The sequence below is a fragment of the Canis aureus genome, chromosome 19 (assembly GCF_053574225.1).
Source record: "Canis aureus isolate CA01 chromosome 19, VMU_Caureus_v.1.0, whole genome shotgun sequence".
NCBI classification, from domain to species: Eukaryota; Metazoa; Chordata; class Mammalia; order Carnivora; family Canidae; genus Canis; species Canis aureus.
The window spans coordinates 13,434,363-13,453,410 of NC_135629.1; the positions used below are offsets into that span (position 1 = coordinate 13,434,363).

The following is a 19,048-nucleotide window of genomic DNA, read 5'->3' on the forward strand; positions in this document are numbered from 1 at the left end:
GCCTCTCTCTCTCTCTCATAAATAAATAAATAAATAAATAAATAAATAAATAAATAATAAAATAAAAAATAAAATAAAATAAAATAGCAATAAATTGAGAGTCACTGCTCCGGCCTTCAAAACCCACCTTTGTTACTGATTTCTTGACGTCGTGCCACTCACATCACCTTGGGCCTCGATCTGGTGTGTATGCGAGAGGTCTAGAGCAAACCATGGCTCCACGGCGCTCCAAGGCAAGCGAGCAGGGGGCCTGCAGGACAGGGAGCAGCCCCGCCCCACAGGACCCGCAAGGCTTTCTGGGAAACGACTTCTGGCCAGCGCAGGAGGCGGAAGCCAGTCATGGGCCTGGGCTTCAACCAGGAGTCGCCTTTCTGTCTCACCTCCTGCACTTTGCATAAAATTCTGTGAGGTAGGCCGCCCGGGTGGCCCAGGGATTTAGCGCCTGCCTTCAGCCCAGGGCGGGATCCTGGAGACCGGGTTGGAGGCCCACATCGGGCTCCCCGCATGGAGCCTGCTTCTCCCTCTGCCTGTGTCCCTGCCTCTCTCTCTCTCCTTTCTGTGTCTCTCATGACTAAATAAATAAAATCTTAAAAAAAAAAAAAAAAAAAAAAAAATTCTGTGAGGCTTCTACAGCTAAAGAGCTTTGAAACCCACTACGGATTCTAAAGGTCATTCTGTTAATATCCGGGTAATGACTCTGTGTCCGGAAGCCACCCCGAAGCCACACCGGAAGTCGTTGTGGGCCGCGCCATTCCCAGCAGCCCCTCCGAGGGCCCGAGTGTCCGGTGCAGACTGTGCGTGACCCTCAGCGGCCTGGACTGCCTCAGGGATGCGTGAGCTGATTGTACCCGGAAGTAAGAAAGAAGTCACGTTGCCCAGAGAGGTAAGGGGTGGGGGGAGGGGGGAGGGAATATCTCCCTCCTGTCTGGGAAAATCCCATGTCACTTGTTCCCTCAGGCTTTTCAGGCAGTGATAGAATCCCCCCCTCATCAAACCTTCTAAATGCATTCCTCTTCTTCGCCTCACAGAGCTGCATGACACCTGGTGCTGTCACAGCCTGCCTGAATTGAGGAAATCCCCCATTGCTGTTTATTTTTAGCTTCCTTGCTTACGTTCTTATTTCCGACTCAAGCTGGATGTTTTCTCTTCTTCACGCTCTCAACCTGGCGAGAAGACCCAGATCTTTGGGCGCAAGCGTTTGAGCCTGCCAGTCTTTTGAAGGTTTGACCTCTGTGGTCGATAGGTGGCAACCCCTACATGTGTCTCAGTAAATACATTTAGGCACTGGCTGTTTACTCTGTGCAAGTCTCTGTTCTAGAACACTAGAGGCTTCGAAAATGAATCTGGTATGGATCCTGCCTTGACAGACTTCAGAGCAAAGATGGGGGGAGGGGGGCCGGAAGTAACGAGGAAACTCAGGGCCTCAGGCGACAAAGCTGGAAACCTCCCCTCTGCAGCCCACAGGAATGTGGTTAGTGAGAGACAGTCGGCCTGGCCGATGAACAGTGCGTGCCATGAAACGGAAAGTCACTATTCCCGGGAGGCTTGTACTCTGGGTCCCCACACCCAGAATGCCTGTGGTTCTCACGCCACCAGGAAACACGATGCAGAAATATCTCAGGGCATTCTTTGCAGGCATCCAAAATAAGAATCCCTCACCTCTGCAAGACTCTTCCTAATACCAGAGGGGCAGCCATCCCAATTTTTGACAGAATTATGGTTTAGGCAACTGTATAGACAAAAGTTTAACACAGCAGGTCTGCAGCTGCTATTCTTAGAAAGATCTGCTAGCAAAGGTAGCCCTTAGCTGGGGTTGGGGAAACTGGACTTCAGGAGGGTGCCACCATTCCCTAATTGAGGAGAGTGGCCTCAGTGTGCCTAAATATGTTGTACAAACAGAGTTATGCTAGGAGCCTGGAATTTTGTTCCAGGCCATACATGACCAGCCCCAGTAAAAACCCTGGGCACTAGGTCTCTCATGATCTTCCCTGGTAAACAACATCCATACGTATGTCACAACCCAGTGCTTGAGGAAGTAAGCATATTCTGTGAGACTCCGTGAGGAGAGGGCTCATGCCTGGTTTCCTCAGGACTACACTTTTTTTTTTTAAGATTTTATTTATTTATTCATGATAGAGACAGAGAGAGAGAGAGAGAGGCAGAGACAGAAGCAGGCTCCATGCAGAGAACCCGACGTGGGACTTGATCCCAGGTCTCCAGGATCACGCCCTGAGTCAAAGGCAGGTGCTAAACCGCTGAGCCACCCTGGCTGTCCCTTTTTGCTGATTTTGCTTTGCATCCTTTCCCTATAATAAATCTTAGCTGTAAATATGATTTTATGCTGAGTCTTGAGAGTCCTTCTAGAAAATCAATGAATCTTAGGGACCCACAATGCAGTGACCCTATCCAAAAATCCCAAAATTCACAGGCTTCTCTGAACCTCTCTTCAGAAATATTGTATGGACATGTACCTACCCCAAGCCCCCACCACCAAACACATCACTTGAGTCATAGGATCTGTCTGGTTCCCTGCATCACATACCTTCCCATGGCTGGCACCATTTGTATATCACCAGAAAGCTCAAAATCCCCCCAACATCTAGAGATCATTCTCTCCCTGACCAGGGGAACTTTTAAATCTCCGGTTCAACAAGTCACCAGATTCAGCATGAAGCTTTCTTGCTGCTAATTGTGCTCTTACTTTATACACTAATCTTATTCCAAAGACCAAGGCTCTATCCTGTCCCCTCAATTTGGTCACTAAACCTGTCTTGATACCATTTCCAGCCCCTCTTGAGTCCTGCTTGAATTGTTTTATTGACCAGCACCAGCAATTCACCACTCTAACTGTGACTCTGACGTCTCTACATTCCATAGACATTCCAGTGGATTTGGAAGCAAACAACAAAAACAACAAAACTAATGGAAATACAACAAAACAAACTAAGGAGTGAGGAGCACACACAGGTACATCCACACTGGCCTTAAATTATTGATGGGGTTAGGCTATTACTCACATATACTAGTTGATTACTTGCAATGTTGTTGCTGGCTTTTGTGAAGCAGGAAGCATACTTGGAATTAAAGTACCCTGCTCTACAATGCTACTGTTTCTAAAATGAGTACTTAGAGGATAGCATACCATAACCTGGTTGTATAGAATGGTTGGGATTTGAGATGCAATAAAGATCATAGATTTTGGTCCTCCATACCTTCTTTATTCTCTATAACATCAGAATTGTTGATCATCCATGAATATAAAAACTGCTTATTTATCTAGGATCTAGCCAAGAAATGGTGAAAACTCTATTTCCTTTATGCACTGTGATAAGCACAGTAGAGAATAAAGGGGTGGAGGGATAAGCAAAGATAGAAAGATAGGTGCACAGGATGCAATGTTGGCAAAACTGTGACCAGCACCAAGCATATGTGTGGAATGAAGGATCTTGAGGACAAGATTGACTTCTAAATAGCCACAAAATGGAGATAATTTTTTCCCCTTACAGATCATCACTATCTGGGCTTCTATTTCCTTACTTTAATTATTGGGTATTAGTAATCACGCTAGATTTGTTTTCCTCTTTGTAAGTAATGCAATAATTTAGATAGTCTGTTACCAAGTAGTGATGATCCACCAGAGATGGACATCAAAACTCAAGTCTTATTTGGAACATGGGACTACAATCAATGATAACTCTTTGTTTAGTCACCTGCTATGACAATGAAATGAAATATATGTACATGGATTCAAATATGTGTATATATTCAAATATGCCTTCACTACACATTTAATGTACATTTTAAATAACATTCAAATATACATTTCATACATATATCAAATCTTGATGAAACACATTAAATGTCTATTTCTAAAGCAACTCTGAAGTTAGTAGACTCTAAAGTATAAGTTAGTAACTTTGCTTTATGAGTTTACTCTTTCTTTGGCTACAGCATTCCTTTTAAGTCACCCTGATCCACAGCCCAAAGTCATAACCTCAGACCTATGTGTCACTGAGGGATTAAAGTAGTTTAGCTTCAAGAACTCCAGAGCACCTTCTCTTTGCTGCTGGCTAGCACTACCAAGTCCCATTGACAGGTGAACTCTTCACCTTCCTAAGCAGTTTGAGTTGATCAAAGGAAAATCTTTACTTTGTAGTTCTATCACACATCTGAGTAGCAACTAGAAAGATGCTTCCCACTCCCTCTAGTCTCCTAGAATATAGTCTGCCTCGTTTTTCCCTTTGGAGCAGAAAGATAAACAAAATCTCTCTCTCTTTGAGCAAGGCTTCCTTTATCCGTATTGGAAAGTGGCATTTCCCCCATCTTGTTTGCAGTGGCGTTCACTCTAATTTCAATCCCCATACCTGTCTTTCCTCCCTTCTTCAAACACTGATTAAATCTGAACATAACACCAAGGTGATGTACTTGGACTTTTGACTTTACTTAAAACCCATTTTAAATATAAAATGTTTCCACTGGTGTCAAAGAATTCCTTCTAAAAGAATTGAATATTTTTTAAACATTTTTATTTGAGAGAGCACATGAGAGAGCACAAACAGAGGGAATGGCAGAGGGAGAGGGAGAAGCAGACTCCCAACTGAGCAGAAGTCCAACGTAGGGCTGAATCCCAGGACCCTGAGATCATGACCTAAGCCGAAAGTAGATGCTTATCCAACTGAGCCACCCAGGCACCCCAAGAATTGAATATTTTAACACAAATATTTTAATGAATAAAACTGGAGTTGAACTTGAGTTTTGGATTAACAGAGGTAGACTTAAATATAGATGCTCCCACATAGTTCTGTGACCTTGACAATGACATGAAATTCACCTCTCTCAAACTTCATTTCATTATTTATGAAATAGGAAGGATAATATTGACCTGAAAATGTTATGAGAACTAAGTGAGGTGAGGATGGCATGCAACAAATGTCTAGTGCATTATTGGTAACCACAGGAAAACGAGCAGCTACAATTGTCAGAGTCCCACACTGTATCTAATATATCAGGACTTTGGGAAAAAGCAAATGGCTTTGAGTAAGAACATCTGGCTTCCAGTAATGCCCAATCCAAGCACCGACTACAGATCTTCAAATAAAGCAACAGTGATCATATATGTCCACTTGCTAGGGCCAGCCTGGCTGAACACCTGTCATCTGGGAGTAATAATAGCACCATCTTGCACTTTCCAAAGGTCCAGTTTGGGAGTGTAAACTATACAAGTACTCTAGTTAAATAAAGTTAATTTGTTAATTAGGCAATTAGTTATGGCTTTGTGCTTCATTTTCTTGTAAAAATAGGAAAATACCTGTCTAATATGTCTCACTGATTTATGAGGAAGAGCCTGAAAGTGTTATTTTTATCATAAGAGCTATCGAGGAAAATTTATGTTTTTAGGACAATAAATGAGGATTTGCACTGTCACATAAGAAAACAGAAGATCCTCTATTTATAAATTTTTCCTCCTCCTAACCTCATTTTGCGGTAAACAGAGCTAAAAGCCAGAATCAGCAAAACTCTATAGCCCTTCTCCTGAAAATAAACTATGAAAAATGACAAGAGTCTTCACACCCTGTTAGCTCATAGCACACTCACCATTACCTCCTGTCTGTGTCCAAGGCAGACATTACTAATCAATCACAAGATTTTACTGCATAGCCCAAAGCCGAATGCAGACTCCTCTGGGCACTTGAAGCAACCACTCTTCTGAACTAAAGTTGATACACAGAACAAATATTTCCCCTCCCAATTTAGCCTAACAGCTTCATTTTATGTTCAAGGACACTAAGAGAGAAATGACCCAGTTAGGGCTGAATCTGAGAGTTGTACCCAGGCCGATTATTTTCATTATACCTTACTGACAGATGACTGGCCTTAAAAACACATTTTGTGGATCAAATCAAAGCAGACAAAATTACACTGGGGCAAATGGTCTGCTAAGAGTTTGGTAAATATATCCACAAAATGTATGCATATAAAGTAAGAGTCTCCTTTCCTTATATATTCATCAGCATCTAAACCAAGGCATTTACAGTGGCTTTCAAGGTTATAAGTAATCTCTGATTGTATTTCCTCCTGTTCCCTACTCCAGCCACGGCCTCCTTAGGAACTTCTTCACACATACCTAGTTTGTTCCCCGCTCAGGGGGTTTGCACTGGCTGTTCCCTCTGCCCAAAATGCTCTTCCCCAGATATTTGCATGGCTCACTCCCTTACCTCCTCCAATCATTGCCTAAATGTCTCCTTGTCTCTGAGGTCTCTCCTAACAACTAATGTAAAATGATAACCCACTCCCATTCCAGTGGCACCTCCAGCCCCCTCAGCCCTGGGCATATCCAGAGCCCTGATTACCTTCTAACATTCTATGTCATTGAATTATTTATTATGTTTTCTATTTATAGTATGTTTCCTCCAGATAGAATATAAACTCCAGGAAGGTGCATGTGTGCATGTTTATCTGTGCACTCATGTATGTGTGTATGTGTGTGTACTTCACTGTATTCTCAACATCTAGACTAGAATTGGGCATATTGCTGGCACTTGGTTCATGTCAAATTTCCTAGTTATAAGGAAGCAATATATACCAATAGAGATGTAGAAGATCCATATATTTGTGATGAGTTAGCTACACAAAGCATCAAATAATTTTCTAAGGTATTTGTCTGAAGAATGCCAGGAATTCCACAGGACTGGCTGAAAGTCAGCCCCTCTTCCCACCCCCATCAGCAGAAAAGAAGTCTGAACACAAGCACCCAGGAAACAAAACCTCACGTAATTAGGAATGAGTAGAAAGATGTGCATATGTCTTTGTGATCTCACAAAGTCAAGGGTGAATCTACCTGACAGGCAGAGACCATAAATACCCTATAATTTGTGAATCTAAGATAGACAAGAACCTAACTGGCTTGCTGTTTTGTTTGAGAGTGTTGGTTTCTAGAATGGGGTTGTGACTACACTGGGTTTTTAAAAGGTGCACTTTAGAAAATAAGATGTCAACCATAGCTGTCTTTGTTTCCTCTGAATGCCATAAGGACCAAATTGCCTGTTAATTACCATACAACCTAGCACTTGACTTTAATCTTTTTTATAGATCTCAACTTATTTTTTATGTGTAGATCTTTACTGCGTAACTAAATTGTAAAAAGTTAAGGATGGAAACTGCATTTGTTCTTTGCTTTGTGCCCTCCCAAGTGGTCCTGGGCACACATTGGATGCTATCAAATCATCAGTACTGTTCACTGAGGGTTTATTTCCTCTTCATTCATGTTCCAAAGAGTCACAAACATCTCTGAAGGACCTTCCTTCTCAGCAAATGTGAATAATGAAGCTGCACTAAAAAGAACTCAGAAAGAAAAAGATAAGATCCCATCCTTGAGAAGGTCGTGGTAAAGCTGGAAATACAGATGTGGGATATAGATGATAAATGTTCTATAGCACAATAGCAAAATGTTCCAGAGGAAGCTAGAAGAGAGAGCAGCCTGAGGTTTCAGGGAAGGCTTAGGGAAGTGAGAAGAAGGGATGGTAGATGACAGAACAAAGACTAAATTAGGTTACATCCTTACTGTTTCTGGACTATTTCTTGATGCTCACTTCTAATGCAATGTATCTGCATAGTTCTAATGGATCATGGCGGAAAAATGAAGGGATCTAATTTCAGCACAGAAAGAACCGCCCTACACTAGCTGACTATCTTCCTCAGAAAAATGGGAATTTTCTGGGTACCAAAGCACAACTAGGATTGCCCAGGAACCATAACAGAGAAGAACTCATGGTTTCAAATGAAAAGTAAAATAAGACATGCAAGCCCTCCTTCTTTTTCCTCTGAGTCTGTTGTGACTAATTACTTATTCATTTATTAAATTAACAAATCATTACTCAGTACCTACCATGTGCCAGCAGGAGGAATAGTAGTAAGCAAGAGCAACAGGATCCTTGACTGTATAGAGCTTCATTTAGCACCCCCAAAATGACTGAGAATCTGCCAAGAATTGGTTCTAAATCCAGCAAAGAGACTTGAGTTATTAAGAGACAGGAATGTGTTGCCTGGAAAATCCTATCCAGCAGGGTGAGTGTAACTGAATCTTACCTTATGGTACCTCCAAGTCCCCAAATGCCATAAAATGGTAATGCAGACTTTCATGCTCCCATGATAAAAGGACATTCAACATCAGGCTACCTTGCTAAACAAAATCAGTCCCTGTCTTACTTAACCTTCTCAGTGTAAATATGTTTCAAATAAAATAAAGACTGTTTTACATGACCACTGTCAAGAACATCTGACTATACATAGCCAAAGAAAGAAATAGCTATAAAGGAATTCAGAAATTATCCAGCTCCCTCCTTCATTTTACACATGAGATGTCCTTACTTGAGCTAAGGAACTTCATGAGAAATAGCCCAGACTGGCCCCTGGGTCTCCTGATTCCTAAGACAGCACATTTTCACTACTGCTTTATCTTCTCTCAGGCTCCAGTCCAAACTAAATACTTTTTTTAAAGTTGTGTAACAACCTGGACTACATTTGATACTCCCACTGAAGTCCCAGGCACCATAATTACTTCTAGCATTCGTTGATGGTTTGCTATCCTCTCTACGGCATAGGTGATTACATTTTATCAGACAAACCTCTACAGTATCCCCAAAAAGTAAAGGTCAGCAACCTGCAGCCAGCCAGCGTGCCCACAAAAAGTCCCCCAGCAAAGTCTACAATGCATTCAATGCCTTTGGAGAGCCCCAAATTGAGAATTAAAACAGCAAACTGAGCCAGCCACCAGTACGGATTAAACGTCTACACATTTTATCACCTTGTAATTGCTTCTCGGGTGGTTTTTCCTCAGTGCCACTGGTTTCTGAATAAAAATTTTAATTTCAAGGTAGCACTGTAATTTATTGCACCTGTTCCTTTTGTAGTATAAAAGCCAGTGTAATCTCTCTTCAGGCAAACAAGCTCATGTTGCCATGATCTGTGGTGCCCTCTGTGTCATGTTTATGTGCTCTACCTTAATCAGTTTATAATTAGAAGGTGAAGAGAATGGTGGTGTTTACAAATAGAATCTGAAATGGAGGATGAGGCAGCCACCAATAGATCTGTCTGGAATGTTCAGCACTGACTCCTTTCATCCATCAAAAAAATAAAGGCACTAAAATTATCCATGCCCGTGGCAGAGAAGGAAAGCTTCCATTTAGCTCGTGACGTGGGGAGGCTGGATGCTAGATGCTGCTGTGTATGTAATGTAGGATACATAGGGATAATGAATCATAGAGCTTGAAGGAGGTGCAGTGTCCTGCTAATAAAATCACCATTTCAGGGGAGAAAGGTCACAAAGAGGTGATTGATAGAGGTGTGGAGTGTCATGAATTTTAAAGTTTTGTTCCAGCCTTGTTCCCCATCACAGGAACTAGAGAAGTCAGAAGTTTCCTGATGTGCACAACACACACTTCAGATTGTTGGACATATTAGTGCTTATGGAACTGTACTAGGCAATATGATGTTAGAGGCAAACAATACAGACCAGACCCCTGCCCTCATGAAGCTGACATTTCTGGTATGAGAAACAGCCAAAGAACAAGTAAGTAAAATGAGAATTATGGATTGTGATAAGGGCTTCAAGTTAAAGAGATACAATACAGAATAACTGGGCAAGGGGTGACAGGAAGCCTTCAACAATCATGGGTGACCTCTTGGAGGAGATGACATTTCACCTAAGACCTAAAGGATGACCTCATGGCAGACCAGCAAGTCTAATAAGGGTTAAAGGGGGTCAACTTTATTAAGTGCCTAGGATGATACTCAGTTTCAGTGATTTCACAACTCCAAAACTTTCCCCCCACTATCCTCTGAGTTCTCATTTTCTCTCTTGTCACACTGAGATGCACTATTTGGTAGGTATGGCTAAACGGCAGTTATATGCCAAGCACAGCTCCTACACTTCAGGTCTGATAATACTTTGAATCCTCATAACAACCCCATGTGGTGGTATCCCCACTTAATAGAAGAAGAAACAGACACCAAGAATCAGAGTGATTTGCCTGGGTCAGACATCTAGCAAATGAGGAAGCTGGACTTCAATGGATCAGCTGCTGGGGCCTGAGCTCTTAATCCCACAACAGGCTACCTCTCAGGGGTAGGTCTCAGCACAATATAAAAGGCCAAGGACTAGGAGTTAGATGAACACCTCTTAAAAGATAGCAATGTGATCTTAGACAAGTCAGCTCATCTCAGATTTCTTGATTGGGAAGTAACCATAACAGAACCCAGCCCCAAGTGCCTCAAATATGATCATCAGCATGCAAGCTCCTTGAGAGGCAGAAATCTCTTTTCAGTTATAAGATGGTACCATCACTGTTATTTTCAAATTGAAGACCAGATCAAGCCCTAAAAAGCCTCAGAAGGTTTACCAAAAGAACACTGTAATCCTCCAGGAGAATTCCTGTTACATCTGGCATCTCTATTCTCTGACCTCAGGAATCACATCCACACTAAGTGAATACCTACTGACCGAATTTTTTCAATTGACTTTTCAAAGTTTTGGATTCAAGAAGGCTTCAAGACCTACCCATGTTTAAGTCTTCTCACCTAATGAGACCATGAATCTCAAATCTACTCATTTACGGTCCCACATAGGCATCTATACCCAAGTGGCTTCTTGCAACTGTAAGCAAAATAATGAAAAGTTGGTAATTTTTAAGCATCTTTCCATCCTCCTGTCAGTACCTATGTATCCTCTTTGCTTCCTGTAACTTCCTATACACTGCCTACCCCTGTAGCAAAGACTCCAAGAATTTGAGTGCTCCACATCAGAGTTCATCTTTCCTGTATCCCAGGATTCAAACAAGGTCTAAGTGACACAAGCTTATCTAATGAACAGATACCATCATCTTACATCCATATAGCTCTTTAAAGTCTACAGAGTTCTATAAATATACAATCTAATTTAATAGCATGACAGGCTTCTAGGTATTGTCATCCCATTTTACAGCTGCAGAGATTGAGACTTGTCAATTTGAAACCATTTGCTTAAAATCACTCAGCTAATATGTGACAAAGTTAGAGCTTGAACCAGATCCTGGGATTCCACACTGTCATACTCTCTACCATCCAAATTTCTGTTAGATGATATTCACAATGCAGGAGTTTTTAAGATGGCATCCATTAACATCTCAAAGCACAGCAAAATGTTAAGCATAGGGCAGCTCTGGTGACTCAGCGGTTTAGCGCCGCCTTCAGCCCAGGGTGTGATCCTGGAGACCCGGGATTGAGTCCCATGTCAGGCTCCCTGCATGGCGCCTGCTTCTCCCTCTGCCTGTGTCTCTGCCTCTCTCTCTCTCCTCATGTCTCTAATGAATAAATAAATAAAATCTTTAAAAAAAAATGTTAAGCGTATGACTTTTAATCAGAGATTTTGGGAGAGAATGTGTCCATGATTGTAGTACTCATCAGATTATTAAAAATACTCAAGACACAAATAGTTAAGAAGCACTGTTAATATAAGTGATGAGGTACTCACTCCTCAGGAAGGTGATAAGTCTTATTAACCTTCCAGAAAGGTCAATTTCCTCCATTCATCCTTAGCTGAGTTGTGTTGTACAATTCCATGCTTTGATTAAAATTGAAAATTAGAGGGAAAATTGCTTTTACTTCTATTAAAAACTATTTTTTAATCATCATTCTTTATTGTATCTTAAGGCTAGGAGAAGGAAGGGATCAACTAACCCAGATCACAGAGGGATAATAGAGCCTCTAATACATTCCCAGTGAATTTTCCTTCCTTCTTGTCCCCAGCATCCTCTCAAGGCCTAAACTCACTGATTTCCAAACTCAGCACAAATGTTAGGGTAAAGTAGAGTAGGAAAGGGATAGATGATATATTATTCAGTGTTCTCCAAAGAAACAGAACCAAAAGACACATGATAGATAGATAGATGATAGATAGACAGATGATAGATAGATAGATAGATAGATAGATAGATAGATAGATGATAGGATGGGAGGATTTATTTTAAGTAATTTATTTAATTTATTTATTTTTAAAAAATTATTTATTTTAAGGCATTAACTCACATGATTGGCAGGCCAGCAAGTCTGAAATCTAGAGGGTGGGACAGCAAATTGGAAACCCAGAAAAGAGCCAGTTCTGTAGTTCAAGTCTGAAGGCTTGACTGCTCAAAATTCATTGTTGCTGGGAGGCGAGGGGCGGGGGGAGTCTTTCTATTCTATCTGGGCCTTGTCTCCAACCAACAAAACATGGATGGTTTGGCTCCTACCTGTTCCCAAAATCTCAACTCATACTTCTACTCTACTTTTTTCATTCCAGTCATACTGGCTTTCTCTCTTTGTCTGCCTACCTCCCTCCCACCACAGGGTCTTTGAACATGTTGTTCCTTCCACGTGAATACCCTTCCCCACCCTTAGGTCAACTACGCAGCTCCTATTCAAATCTCAGCTCAAGCCTCATCTGGTCAGGAAATTCCTTTCTGACCTCCATGGTTGGATCAAAGTCACCTATTACAAATTTTCCTTGTCACATTTAACTCTTATCCATAGTACTTAGAATACTAGCAAATTTATTGGTGTTACACATTTACAATGTCAAACACCCTTTCCACACTGTCCCCAGTGACTGCCATAGAGTTTGTCTTTGGTTAATATTTGCTGAATGAATAAGTAAATAAAGCACATTGCTCTATGATACATTCAGCAGTGGATAATGCTACAGCAAGAGAAATAGGTCCTAAAGAATTTCCCTTCCTGATTTGATTGTTCTAAATCCAGACTATCTAAAAAGAAAGACCTTCTTTTATTTTTCTAAAAGAAAAACCTTTTTGAGAAGTCCCGCATCTCAGTTTTATCTGCATCTATCTTTAATCTGCCACTTCCATGTCTCAGCAACCCGGCACTGTAAACTATCTTCAAATATCATGTCCCATTTTCCCAGAGTTACTTTCCTTTACTAACAGTGGAGCAGATCTCACATTGTCCCAGAAGCAAAATAAACCATTTGTTCTCACTTCGGAAATTATCTCTTTAATGAAATCCATAGTATTGAGTTATGCACAAGCATCTGATTTCAATGCATCTGCCATACTAGCTTTCAGATTCAAAATATCCCCTCTTGAGCAATAATGTTTTTCTCTTTCCAAAATAAGGAAGTCTTTGTCTCTAAAACTGGGTCTAGGTACTGACTCAACTGAAGTCTTTGCTTGTGAAAGTGCAAGCTATTTAGAAAAAAGGACTCAAGGGGATCCCTGGATGGCTCAGTGGTTTAGTGCCTGCCTATTGGCCCAGAGCGTGGTCCTGGAGTCCTAGGATCAACTCCCACATCAGGCTCCCTGCATGGAGCCTGCTTCTCTCTCTGCTTCTCTCTCTGCCTATGTCTCTGCCTCTCTCTCTGTCTCTGTCTCTCATGAATAAATAAATAAAATCTTTAAAAAAAAAAAGAAGGAAGGAGGGAGGGAGGGAGGGAAGGAAGGAAGGAAGGAAGGAAGGAAGGAAGGAAGGAAGGAAGGAAGGAAGGAAGGAAAAGAAAGAAAAAAGAAAAGAAAAAAGAAAAGAAAAGAAAGAAAAGAAAAGAAAAGAAAAGAAAAGAAAGAAAAGAAAAAAGAAAAGAAAAGAGGACTCACAGCACACCCACCCCTACCCATTGCCTTGTCAATTAAAAGCCAAACCACTGAGTTCATCATTCAAACCCCAAGATTAGGCATCAACCTGCTGTGGCATTATCTCTTTCTGCTACATCCCTCCATGTATCAGTGAGCAACCAGTATGGAAAAATAGACTCTTGCCATTCTCTCAACATGACTTGTGCTTTCTCATATTTTATTTAGTACTTAATATTTATAAATGTATAAAGAATTTTTAAGAGATGTTTACTAGTAAACTTTATCAGGATATTCCAGGACTGCAATTATTCACTCTATTCGGGTCACACAAGTACGATTCCCTAGACCACTTTATCCCCACCTAAGAGATGGGTCAAGACCTCCAGCCTTTTTTAAGCTGGTCATTATGATGATCCCTATTCAAGCTCATCACTTGAACTCTGGTTGCTACCCATTTTAATTTCAGAGAAAAAATATTCCAGATAGTATAAGGACTACTCTGGATTCTTGGGAATTACTGTACCATACTCTGCCTATTTTCACAATTTAACACCTCTGAAATGAGATGTATCTTTCAATCACTGTTGACCAAGTAGCAATCGTGATAGACTCCCTAGTGCCAGAGCATCAAAACTTGCAGAAGGGGATGGGGACTCAGAAGAAACCTGAGAAACAAAAGTTGAGAGCATTTTTTAACCCCACCTTCCCAAACCAACTTCTTGCAAAGGATGGTGAGAAAAAGGAGGTAAGCTAATTAATTTAGTAACATTCTAGACACTGGAATCCATAGTCACCTAGCTCTCCATAATTACACATCTGCTGGGCAGCCCAGGTGGCTCTGCAGTTTAGCGCCACCTTCAGCCCAGGACCTGATCCTGGAGACCGTGATCGAGTCCCACGTCAGGCTCCCTGCATGGAGCCTGCTTCTCCCTCTGCCTCTCTCTCTCTCTCTCTAATAAATAAAATCTTAATAAAAGAAAAAATTACACATCTGCTGTAAGAGTCCAGCACTAAAGGCTTGATTTTTTTTTTGACAGATTCTTTCACAAAATACTTTATCACCCACATACTTCAAGGCACAGAGAACAATACTATGGAAAAACACAGACAAAAAAGACTCTGGATCAAAAAGTAATTCTAACGAGTCAAACTCTGAATGAGAAGTTCAAAGAAAACCTTAACTATTTTATTTCACTTTTCTTTCATATATGCACAAGATTGATGTACGATTTTTAAAAATCTATGTCTAATTATAAGCGCATTCTTTCAATAAGTGTAAAATAGAAACACTATAAGATTTTTTTTAGGCATAAAGTCCTAGTTTAATTGACAGTGTTTTTTTTCTTTCCTAGCAGTTAATGATATTATGATTTATAATAACAAATATATATTTGGTCTTTGTCCACTGTTCCTTCCACAGACCTCTGAAAACTCTTGGAATTTCCTAAGTGATGAGAGTAATAGAGAAGCCTTGTATTATGTTAATGAGGTAGCTTTTGGACCCCTCCTAAGGATAGGGGCTGGTTGCTAGGAGAAGCAACCATGTGATTGAAAGGCTGAAACTTTCGGTCCCACCCCACTCCTACTCCCATCACTGGGGGGGAAAGAGGGGCTGGAGGCTGAATCAATCACTAAAAGCCAATAGCTTGATAATCATGTCTAGGTAATGAAGTCTCTGTAAAAACCCAAAAGGATGGGGCTTAGAGAGCTACCAGACTGGTGAACACATGGAGATTTGGAAAGAGAGCATGCTCTAAGAGGGCATGGAAGCTCCACACCCTTTCCCCATGCCTTGCCCTATGCATGTTTTTCAAATGGTGGTTTCTGACTTAAACCTTTAATAATAAACCACTGATCTAGTAAGCAAAATGTTTCCCTGAGTTCTGTGAGTAGTCATTCTAGCAAATCAATCAAATCCAAGGAGGGGGTCATTAGAACCTTCAGTCTATAGCCTGTGAATCAGAAGCATAGGTGACAACCTGGAGTTGGAACTGGTGTCTGGATTGGGGTGGGAGGGGGAAGTCTTATGGAACTGAGCCATTAACCTGTGAGATCAGACCTTATATCTAGGTAGATAATGTCAAACTGAGATGAATTGTAGGACCCCAGCTGTTGTCAGAAAATTGCTTGATGGTGTGAAGGAACACACACACACATAGAACACACACATTGTAATTGGTATCAGAACCTATTTAGTAGTACATAAAATAATGGCATATCTTACAATGGATGGTTTCTTAGATTTGATGAAATGTAATGTTTCTCATTTCAAAGTACTGTAGTGATTTTCCGGGTTAACCCATTTTACTGAGATGATTGATTAGCATGTAGGGGTCCCCTGAGCCATCCCAAGTATGAAAAGAAAACAGATAGTATAGATTTTCAAGAAGTGCAAATCTGAGCACTGAACCCTAGGACGTGATAAATCCACTGAAGTCCTTTCACCCTGTGAGAACTAAATAAGACTTCCCCCTAGCACTCATCAAAAGCCATGCCTTTGGACTCCTAGAAATTGAACACTGTTTTTTATTTTTTTTTATTTTTTTTTGAACACTGTTTTATATTCATTTCTGTGTCCCTCAGAATGCCTAGCACAAAGTTTCACACATGTTCAACCCTCAATGAATGTGTATTGAGATAATGACTTCCACTGAAACTTCCTTTCCTCTTTGAGTCCATTCATCCAATACCTCTCTGCTCCAAAGCATACATCAAGTCACTGAGATCTTGATACTTAATGTTGCTCCTAACAAAGCATGCCATCAAATAAATATTTGCTCTGTTTTCCTATTAACACTGCGTGTCTGCTGTTGCTGATCTTTTTCATCTCAACCCTGAGAAAACCTATAGTGTTTCCACCAATGGGATAGAACTCATCTTTCCTGCAATCCACCAGATTAATCACAGCTGGATTCTATAAGGAAGCAACATGGGCTTATGTGTGTCATCTCTGATCAGTTGATAATAGCTCACAAAAAAAAAAAAGAAAAAAAAAAGAAAGAAAAAGAATCCTGAGGCCATATTTGGTTCAGCAGGGAAGAGACCTATGATTGATTATTAATGTCTGCAGGAGACATCAAGGTACCACCATACATGTGTCACACCACACGATTCATGCAGCAAAAAGAATTTCCCTCATAGTCTCCCACAATGTAAACATTGAAATGAATCCTATAAAAACATCTTTTGGTGTTTATAACTTGCTTTTCAAGATTGTCTACGATTTTTTATTGTGTACAAAAATGTGTGTGTGTGCATTGGTTTTGCCACATAATCAAATCTATAAATTTTTCTTTATTGTTTCTGGAATACTTTTCACTCTAAAAATGATTCTATTCTAATACTATGGAAACTTGCATACATCATTTTAAGTAATACTTTTTAGGCTTATTTTTATATTTAAATCATAGATCTACTTGGAATTAATTATAGTGTAAGTAGTGAAATTGTGAAACTTTTTATCACATAAAATATCAACTTCACATCAATTATTGAATTTTTTTCCATTTATGTGAACTGTCTTTTAGATCTAATATTCTAGATGTTAGAATTCTACATTCTATTGCTCTTCATTTCTGCCCATTTCTTTGCAATTAGCATTATATATATATATATATATATATATATATATATATATATATAGCTTTACAATGTATTTTAATGTCTCATGGAACAAGCTCTTCTCTTGTTCCTCTTGTTTTTCAGCAATAACTGGCCAATCTTAAATGTTTATTCTTTCTTTTAAAAAAAAAAGATTTATATATTTATTTATTTGAGAAAGAAAGCACATATGCGAGAGTAGGGGAAGGAGAAGAGGGAAAGAATGTCAAGCTGACTCCCCACTGAGTACAGAGCCCCAATGTGGGGCTCAGTCTCACAACCCTGAGATCATGACCTGAGCTGAAATCAAGAGTGGGATGCTTAACCAACTGAGCCATCCAGGTGCTCCACATGTTTATTCTTTCAAGTAGACTTTGGGATCATTTTTTAAAAGCTCAGGAAAAAAAAAATCCAATAATAATCTTAATGAATTTTGTATTTATAAATTACATAAGGAATAATTTAGTTCTTTATAATATTGTCTTTTTCCTCTCCCAAATGATTATCTCTTAATCTAGCAAGGAGTCCTCTCTAGTCACACAGCAGAGTTTCATTCTTTTCTTTATCAATATCCTGAGCATTTCTTTGAAGTTTATGCCTAAATAACTTATGTTTTAAAGACCACTGGGGAATGACTCTTTAACCAGTACATTCTCTTGCTAGCTCCTGCTGACACTTAAAGTTACTTTTTATAAAATCTTTTTAGTATATGCCTCACTGAGTGTATTATTTCTAAAGTTGTTAATTAATTTTCATTGTTATTTTGCACTAAGAGCATACAAAAATATAATTTCTCCCTTTTTTTCCAAAACCAATTCCTCTGGTTTATTTCTGTTCTGTAACTACATTTGCTAGCACTATAAGTAAACAATGTTCAAAAGCAAAGGTAAGAGCAAGCATCTGGTCTCAACTTCTATCATAAAGAAAAAATACTAGTGTTTTAGCATTGGCATGACTCTGGCTACCAGTTTGAGATTCTGTTAAGGAAGATATTTTCTATGGTCATTTCACTTAAGGAGCCGTATCAGGAAGACATGTTAAGTTAAGCAAGGGCTTTATGAGCATCTACTGAAATAAAGATTTATCTTTATTCCTTAGTCTTGTGTATTAGTCAACTATGGTTGCAATAATGCTGTGTAACAAACCAGTCCAAGTTTAAAATTTTAAATATTGTTCACAATAGCACTTTAAAAAATGAAATATGTATAAATTTAACAAAATATGTATAGGGTCTGTAGACATAAAACTATAAAACTCTGATTAAAGATATCAAAGAAGATCTAAGTCAATAGAGACATTCCATGCTTACAAAAGAGTCAATATTGCTAAGATATCAATTTTTTTCCAAGTTGGCCTATAGATTCAACACAACAGACTGATCTTAAAGTTAAAAACAAACTGAATCTAAAGTGTGTACAGAAAGCCAAAAGACCTAGAATAGCCAACAAAACACTGAAGTAGCAGAAAGTTAGAGGACTGATACTATGTAATTTTAAGAGTTATTACAAAGCTAAAGTAATCAAGACACCCCATTAGTGAGGAAAGAATGAACACACAACTCAATGTAATAAAATAAAGAGCCTTGAGATAGCTCTATACATATATAGTCAACTGTTCTTTGACAAGGGAGCAAATACAATTCAAAGAATCTTTTCAACAAATGGTGCTATGACAATTGGGTGTCCAAATGCAAAAATAAATGGACTTACCCACACACCATATACTTTTTACAAAAGTTAATTCACAATGTATCATTGACACAAAATTATACAACTTCTAGAAGAAAATATAAGAAAAAATCTAGTTAACCTTAGGTTTAGTGGTGATTTTTAGATACAACACAAAAGCAT

General features: G+C 39.6%; 2 long non-coding RNA genes across 21 annotated transcripts in view; one reads left to right on the top strand and one right to left on the bottom strand.

Annotated features, from left to right (window-relative positions):
• LOC144289656 (uncharacterized) overlaps positions 1 to 1,323 on the bottom strand; it is a 469,344-nt gene extending 468,021 nt beyond the window's left edge. For 6 of the 19 annotated variants that reach the window (XR_013357504.1, XR_013357505.1, XR_013357502.1 and 3 more), the window contains exon 1: positions 128 to 1,044. This is a non-coding gene — a long non-coding RNA (uncharacterized LOC144289656). Of the gene's footprint in view, positions 1 to 127; positions 1,048 to 1,112 lie in introns of those variants that run through there. The other 13 variants (XR_013357500.1, XR_013357507.1, XR_013357495.1 and 10 more) reach the window with 7 other exon arrangements.
• Positions 308 to 16,853, top strand: LOC144289658 (uncharacterized). Of its 2 annotated transcripts, XR_013357515.1 has the most exons (4): positions 308 to 409; positions 711 to 883; positions 2,878 to 2,967; positions 14,636 to 16,853. It is a non-coding gene; the product is annotated as an uncharacterized LOC144289658 (long non-coding RNA). The 2 variants fall into 2 exon arrangements; XR_013357514.1 differs by having other exon boundaries at positions 309 to 883.
• The last annotated feature ends 2,195 nt before the right edge of the window (positions 16,854 to 19,048 follow it).